Genomic DNA, 9,038 nt, shown 5'->3' with positions numbered 1-9,038 from the left:
AGCGAGACGATTAAAAACAACGAAGCAAACAGGAGTTTTTATGTGAAATGACCAAAACGCCCCTAGGGACTTAAAACGACTAAAAATGACTCAAATGCAATTTTAAAATGATTTTTTAACAAGGGATTAAAGCAAGAGTTTATACAAGCGAATTGAAAGACTCAGAGACAATTTTTATGATTTTAAACAGGGTTTTGACACATGAAAAGACTAAAATGCCCCTAGGGGCAAAACTGACTCAAAATAACTTCAAATGCGAATTTTGAAATGGATTTTGACATAGAATGAAACAGAGACTCATTCAAATCAAATGAAAAGACTCAAACAATTTTTTTTAAGGACTGAAAGAAATTTTAACATAGGAAATGACTAAAATGCCCCTAGGGGCAAAACCGACTAAAAAAATGACTCAACCGATATTTTTGAAATGAATTTTGACACGAGATTGAAACAAGGACTTATACAAACCAATTTAAAAGACTCAAACAATTTTCAAGGATAAAAATGAGTTGAATGCGGGAAATGACTAAAATACCCTTTTACGTGAATTTTGCAAATAATATTGAAATAAAATGCGAGAGAAAGATGCAATTGATCAAAGACATATCAAATGACTTATAATGCAAGAAAAGAAGAATTAAACAAGTATTTTTTAGGTCCAAAATTAGGGTATAACAGCTGCCCCTATTTAAGTTTCTTTGTCCGGAGAGTCAAGAGACGAAGTCTTAGAATTGACGGGACGAAGATACTTAAATATTAACATTTGCACTTGCTTTTGGACATAAAAATACGTTTTCGCATTTTCAAAAACACGAATGCCATGCAACATTTCATTTATGAATGCAAGACAATCGAACCGGAATCTACGGCCGTGTCACACCACCAAGGGATTTATAGACATCAAGGTAGAAAGAACGGGCAACAAATAGACAGTACAAGCCGTTCTTTGGATCGAACTTGCCACTTGACCGAAACATAGACATATAGGCGGATACAAGTCGTTCTTTGGATCGAACTTGACACTTGATTGAAAATACAAACGGATAGACGGACACAAACCGTTCTTCGAATCGAACCGGCCGTTTGGTGGAGACATAGACAAAAGGGTTGATACAAGCCGTTTCTTTGGATCGAACTTGCTTGTTGGATTATCACCACATCATGTGGGAGAGTGCAGACTGTTCTCTTAGATCGAACTTGTCGTTTGACCGATAACAAAACATAAGTAGTACAAACCGTTCTTCGATTGAACTTGCCGTCCGACCGATAACAAAGCATGAGCCGGGTACAACCGTTCTATCGAACTTGCCGTTTGACCGATAACAACATAAGCCGGGTACAAACTGTTCTATCGAACTTGCCGTTTGTCCGGAAGCATAGGTATATAAGCGGTACAAGTGGTTCTTTTTTGGATTGAACCTGGCACTTGACCAAGGTAACAAGATACAAATTGAGAGTCCGGTTTAACAAGATACCAATTGAGGGTACATTGTCATTGACCTGGTTTGAAAATAGACATGACCATTTTGGTTGGCCCAAGAGTAAATTGACATTGATTTGAATTGAAAATTGACATTGGCATTGACATTGGCTTGGAAATTGAAATTGACATTGACATTGACATTGACTTTGACATTGACATTGGCTTGGAAATTGAAATTGACATTGACATTGACATTGGCTTGGCAATTGAAATTGACATTGACGTTTGACATTGACATTGACATTGGCATTGGATATTGACATTTGACATTGACATTTGACATTGACATTTGACATTGATATTGGCATTGGATATTGACATTTGACATTGACATTTGACATTGACATTTGACATTGATATTGGCATTGGATATTGACATTTGACATTGACATTTGACATTGACATTTTGACATTGACATTGACATTGGATATTGACATTTGACATTGACATTTGACATTGACATTTGACATTGACATTTTGACATTGACATTGACATTGGATATTGACATTTGAGATTGGAAATTGCTTCGAATTTGACAGTTGACATGATTGGAATTGAAGTTGGAGAGTTGAAACTTGCATTGAATTTGGCGATTGAAAATTGGATATGCAACATGTATGTATGGTATAGCAAGATTATTGGATGTATGAGCACATAAAATGCATGATTATGCATGTATGAATGCTTGAAATGCATGATTGATTGGCGGTTTGACGAGAGAAGTTTCACAAAGGCGAGATGAGACATTGGAAAATTGGGCACGTAGTGGCTCGTGCTGCGACATATTCACAGGGGAAAAACCTCTTTGGAGAGACCGTCGTTGAGAGACGTATCAAAACCATGGCCGAGGGCAATAAAACTTGTAAAGGAGGGACCCTTGGAAGGTTCTTGGATACAGGTCGCCGTTGCTAGGCGTGTCGGTCTTTGGGTGAACATTGGATGTTCGCATCGTGGTCAATGCTTTTTCAATTTTTCATTCTTTCATTTTTTCATTTTCAAACCCCACTTTTGCTCGAACCGCCCTTTCGGGTTTTCGATTCACCGGAATAACTTCTTTTCATTGCCCCATTTTTGCCTGAATTGCCTTCATAGGTTGTCAATCAGCGGGGTGCTCATTTTTGCCTAAGCCGCCCTTTCGGGTTTTCAACTTAGCGAGCTTTTCACTTTCATTTTTCATTTTTTCACTTTCATTTTCATTCGTTTTTTCATTCTTGCCATTGACCACGTATCATCCTGGGGAGTAACACTGCTTGTAGCATGTATTGAAATAGACATTGACATTCATCCATTCATGCATGTTTCATTGAAATGTACCCCGTTGCTCGTGTTTGCTTTCAAAATAGACGAGAAAAAGGATTTTTTTCAATTTTCAAAAATGCTTGTTTCGGACATTAACATTATCAAATAGAAAGAAGAATATTTTGTATATAGCATTGAAAGTAGAAAGAAAAGTAGAGTTTCAAACAAAAGCACAGGCTCAAATTGATGTAGAAGAGTGAAAGTCGGCCAAAGGCATGACTTCACGGATTTACAAAGCTTGGAAAATGGTAATTTTATTGGTTGGTGATACATTGAACACGATGACCGCTACATTTCATAGAAATTTTGAATCCACAAGTATAGCAGCCTCTCGATGAAGATGATCATTGACGAGTTGTAGATGCCCCAAGGGGAGATGGTGATTTGCCGGATATAGTTACTTGTCTTTCATTGTCAACCTCATTTTTGCATGAACCGCCCTTTCGGGTTTTCGGCTCATCGAGGCGCTCATTCTTGCTCGAGTTGCGTACAATCTCGGTGAGCTTTTTCATATTCATTTTTTGTCCCTAACTTTTGCCTGGATCGCCCTTTCGGGTTTTCGATCCATCGGGAAGCGCATTTTTGCCTAGGCCGCCCTTTCGGGTTTTCGACCTACCACGCCGTTCTTTTCTTTTTAGACAAAGTATTTCTTGACTATATCGGCATTAACAGATTTGGAAGCTCAACACCATCCATGTGTGTAAGAATCAAAGCACCACCAGAGAAAGCCTTCTTGACAACATAAGGACCTTCATAGTTAGGTGTCCACTTGCCCCTTGGGTCGGGTTGCCGACTTATCCTTCTTTTCAATACAAGTTCGCCTTCCTTGAATTCTCGAGGTCGGGCTTTCTTGTCAAAAGCATTCTTCATTCGCACTTGATACAACTGTCCATGAGTCATAGCATCCATACGTTTCTCTTCAATCGGGTTCAATTGGTCGTACCGACTTTGACACCATTCGGCCTCGCTAACTTTGCTTCCATGATTACTCGAAGAGATGGAATCTCCACTTCCGTAGGGAGAACCGCTTCCATACCATATACCGTAGAGAAGGGAGTTGCCCCGGTTGAACTGCGCACCGTAGTACGGTAACCATGCAAGGCAAAAGGTAGCATTTCATGCCGGTCTTTGTAAGTAGTGACCATCTTCCGAACAATCTTCTTGATGTTCTTGTTAGCGGCCTCAACCGCACCGTTCATCCGAGGTCCGTAAGGAGAAGAGTTGTGATGTTCAATTTTGAATTCTTCACATAAAGCTTCGCATCATGCTATTGTTCGGCATTGGAACCATTGTCGGTGATGATTTTGTTGGGAACACCATATCGACGGATGATGTTATTCTTGATAAACTTGACAACCACTTGCTTGGTCACATTGGCATAGGAAGCAGCCTCAACCCACTTGGTGAAATAGTCAATTGCCACTAGGATGAAACGATGTCCATTGGAAGCCTTTGGTTCAATTCTTCCGATCATGTCAATGCCCCACATAGAGAAAGGCCATGGGGAAGATATAACATTGAGGGCGTGCGGAGGCACATGAATCTTGTCGGCATAAATTTGACATTTGTGGCATCTTTTAGCATGTTTGTGGCAATCACGCTCCATGGTTATCCAAGAATAGCCGGCTCTTAACAATTTCCTCGACATGGTGTGGCCCGAAGCATGGGTCCCAAAAGTACCATCATGTACATCATGCATCAATTTCTCGGCTTCTTGTTTGTCGACACACCTCAACAAGACCATGTCATAGTTCCTCTTGTATAGGATTTCTCCGTCCGAAGGAATCGCTAGCCCATCGTCTCAAGGTCTTCTTATCCCCGTTGGAAGCACCGGATGGATATTCACGATTCTGCAAGAATTGTTTGATGTTGTAATACCAAGGCTTTTTATCATTCACATCTCTATCGGCTTGATTCGGCATATTTTCAATAGTAAACACATGAGCGGGTCTATCGAGACGTTGCACTTTGATCACGGGAACATCATTCCGGTGATTGACACGAAACATGGAAGACACGAGTAGCAAGAGCGTCGGCCATCCGATTCTCATCCCGAGGGATATGGTGCAGCTCAACCTTGGTAAAGTATGTCAACGGGCGTCTTGCATAGTCACGATAAGGGATCGGCTTCTCATGATGAGTCTCCCATTCACCCTTTATCCGATTAATAACAAGTGCGGAATCTCCATAGATGTCAAGGTGCTTAATTCTCGGATCAAGGGCTTCTTCAATGCCCAAGATGCATGCTTCATATTCAGCTATGTTGTTTGTGCATTCAAAGGTTATTCGAGCGGTGAAAGGAATGTGGTGCCCCTGCGGTGTTACAATGATGGCCCCAATTCCTTTACCATAAGCATTAACAAGACCATCAAACACCAATCCCCATTTGCTATTGGGGTCCGGCCCTTCATTGATCGGTGATTCTTCACGGTCTTTCGCTTTCAAATACATGATCTCTTCATCGGTGGAAATCAAACTTAATCGGCCGGTAATCATCAAGAGGTTGACAAGCAAGATGCTCGGCAAGGATGCTTCCTTTGATTGCTTTCGAGCTTTGTACACAATATCATATTCGGACAACAACATTTACCAACGTGCAATCTTTCCAAGAATGACGGGCTTTTCAAAGATGTACTTGATTGGATCCATTCGGGATATCAACCAAGTTGTATGATTCACCATATAATGACGCGGGCGTTTGGCAGCCCAAGCTAAGGCACAACAAGTCTTTTCAAGCATTGTATACCGAGTCTCACGGTCGGTGAACTTCTTGCTCGTATAGTAGATGGCATGCTCTTTCTTACCGGCCTCATCTTGCCGACCGAGAACACAACCCACCGAATCATCTAACACCGACGGATACATAATCAAAGGCCTTCCTTCCACCGGCGGGACAAGGATAGGTGGTTCCAACAGTATTCTTTAATGCTATCAAAAGCTTCCCGACATTCATCATTCCATACAACAGTCGATTCTTTACGAGCAATTTGAAAATTGGTCCACAAGTGGTAGTCATGTGAGATATAAATCTTGAAATGTAATTCGGACGTCCGAGGAAACCTCGACTTGCTTCTCGCCTTGAGGGGCCGACATTTCTCTCGATGGCTCGGACTTTGTCGAATCAACTTCAATGCCTCTCTCGGCTGACAATGAAGCCTAGCAACTTTCCGGATCGTACACCGAATGTGCACTTGTTAGGATTCAATCGCGGCTTGTACTTTCTCGCCTCTTTCAAACATCTTTTTCAAATACACAACATGCTGCTCTTCATCACTTGACTTCACAATCATATCATCAACATATACTTCAATCTCTTTGTGAATCATATCATGAAATAGAGTTGTCATACCTCTTTGATAGGTAGCACCGGCATTTATCAAGCCAAACGGCATCACTTTATAACAGAATGTTCCCCATGGAGTGATGAAGGATGTCTTTTCTCGATCTTCGTGTGACATTCGTATCCGATTATAACCAGAGAAACCATCCATGAAGGAGAATACTTTAGACCGAGCAAGATCTTGTCAACAAGCACATCAATATGAGGCAATGGGAAGTTGTCTTTTGGATCGGCTTTATTCGGATCTCTGTAATCAACACACATTCGAACTTTCCCATCTTTCTTTGGTACCGGTACAATGTTGGCAATCCACTCGGGATATTCACTGTCATGAGGAAACCCGCATCAATTTGCTTTTGTACTTCAGCCTTGATCTTAAGAGCCATGTCCGGACGAGACCTTCTCAATTTCGCTCGACAGAGGACATTCGAGTCTAGTCGGTATCCGATGTTCCACAATCTTGGGATCTAAGCCCGGCATATCTTCATAGGACCATGCAAAGACATCCGGATAATCATGGAGAAGCCGAGTGATCTTCTTTTTCACTTCGGCTCGAGTGCCGCACCAATCTTGATCTCTCGCTTGTTTTCTTCGGTACCCGGGTTGATAAGCTCAATCTCTTCCCGGTGAGGCTGAATGGCTCTTCTTTCTTGATCAAGCAAGCCGAGTGATCTCATACGGTATCTCTTCATCATCTTCCTCATCTTCGGCTTCATATACGGAATTCAAAATTTGGAGGAACCATAGGGTCACCGTGTTCAACGGGTTTATTATGGTTCAATCTCGCATAATATGATTGGGATGATTTTTAGAAAAATGTTTTTCATGCAGATTTTTGAAATTAATAAGAAAATACGTATGTTTTGGTTTTTTCCGGCATTACCATTATTTCCAAGAAAAAAGGCACTAAAAAGTAAAAAAACAAAGAGTCGTGAGAAAAACGACAACTTTTATTGATAACGGCAATGCCGAAACAAACACGCCCTTACAATGATATCACTTTCGCCTTGGGCGGAGCGAAAGGATTGTTATTTTGAAAACAAAGAAAAACATGAGCAACAAGACACATTACATGGAAGCATGCATGACTAAAGGAACATCAATGGCTTCCCAATTTCTCACGGTGCCTCCCGGTATAACAAATGTAGGCACGTGACTACTTCCAGCAGCATCTTCGGCAATAACATTGATGAACCCAAGATCGTAGAAAGTTCTGTTGAAACACCCGATGTTGGGGAGAATCCAAGGCCCTCTTTACGCTTGTTTTCCAAGATCCGAATCACTTTGTCCCGGCCAGCTTTGCCCTTGTTGAACAGCCTTGGGCATCTTTCGGTGAAGCCATGCTAGCACCGGCCCTCCGGGATCTGCACCCTCAATAGTCAAGCCTTGAAACGACGTCCCTTCACGGACCCGGCTTCAACACAAGAGAACGATGATATTTGGCTAACCGTAAATGCCTCCTCACCATATACGGTGACAACCTTACCGTTTCTCATGAACTTGAGCTTCGATGCAAAGTGGATGTGACTGCTCCGGCGTCGTGGATCCATGGTCTTCCGAGGAGACAGTGTAAGAGGCATTGATATCCATGACTTGGAAGGTTATTTGGAATGTCTCGGGTCCAACGGTAATTGGCAAGTCCACTTCCCCGAGAACATCCTTGCGGGATCCATCAAAAGCTTTAACCAGTAACCGCTACCCCTCGAGAAATTCCGTGATGGCTCAATTGCCTTAGGGTGGATTCGGGCATTACATTCGAGACGATCCGGTGTCTACTAATACGTTGGATATCGGGTCGGATCCACAATGTACCGAGATATGTAGAGCCAAGTTGTGGCGTTTCCCTGCTTCGGGGAGCTCATCGTCACCAAACCCCAAGTTGTTGCGGGCGGTAATATTGCTCACTATCCCATCAAATTGGTCTACAGAGACTTTGTGGTCAACATAAGCTTGCTCCGGTATCTTCATTAACACTTTCCTGTGAGCTTCGAGCTCATGAGCGAGACAAGATGGATATCTTTGATGGGGTTTGTAGCGGTTGGTCAACAATCTTATAGTCACTTTTCTTGATAAGCCTCGGGATTTCGTCCGCATTGGACTCTTCAATAGATTGGCCTGTTTGGGCCGGTGTTCTTGTCAACGGGAGGAGCAACCGGTGGAGTTACCGTAGCAATAGGTGTGACCACTTGCCTTTGAAACAAGGGTGGACGGACTTTCCCGCTTCGAGAGCCGTGACTTCACTAGCAACATTATCAATCGTAGCCGGGGATACCAGAGGCACTTCCACTCCATTCTCGACCATGGTTGCATTGTATTTGTAGGGAATTGCTTTGGTAGAGGTATAAGATACCGGACCGGGTAACCCGATCACCAAAGGTTCAACATTCTTTGCACAGGATATACTTCCAACGGGAGAGTCATGGAACACCGGTACAATCACACATACATCAGCGACGATCAAGTGTTTGTCATCCATCGGACTACGAATATCATTTTGCACCACACAACAGCCCCGGAGGATTCTCGGACATTCCGAACAAGAATCATGATCATGTTTGAACAGAGAAGCTCGGCAAAGTTTGACATGTAATGGCACCAAGGGAGTAACGACATTGCGGACATCCAACATGGGGTCCTCTTGAGGAACGGGAACCCTTTCAAAGGCCTCAATCATGTTAACGAAGGCATGGTTTGGAAGCGGGTTGTCAAGGACATGAGGAACACCGTTTTCGAAAGTCAAACGTCCCTTTTCTATCAAATCTTTCACAATATATTTCAGGGCAAAGCAACCTTCGATATCATGGCCTTGAGCACCCCGATGAAATTCACATGTTAGGTCCCGACGGAACACAGGAGGCAATGGATTAGGCGGAGGCTTGCACAGTCTCGGTGACGCGGTGTCCCTTAGCCGCAG

This window comes from Medicago sativa, chromosome 8 (genome assembly GCF_051527215.1).
Source record: "Medicago sativa cultivar Bolivia chromosome 8, Bolivia_mono, whole genome shotgun sequence".
In the NCBI taxonomy this organism is placed as follows: domain Eukaryota; kingdom Viridiplantae; phylum Streptophyta; class Magnoliopsida; order Fabales; family Fabaceae; genus Medicago; species Medicago sativa.
This window is presented reverse-complemented; position numbering follows the sequence as displayed.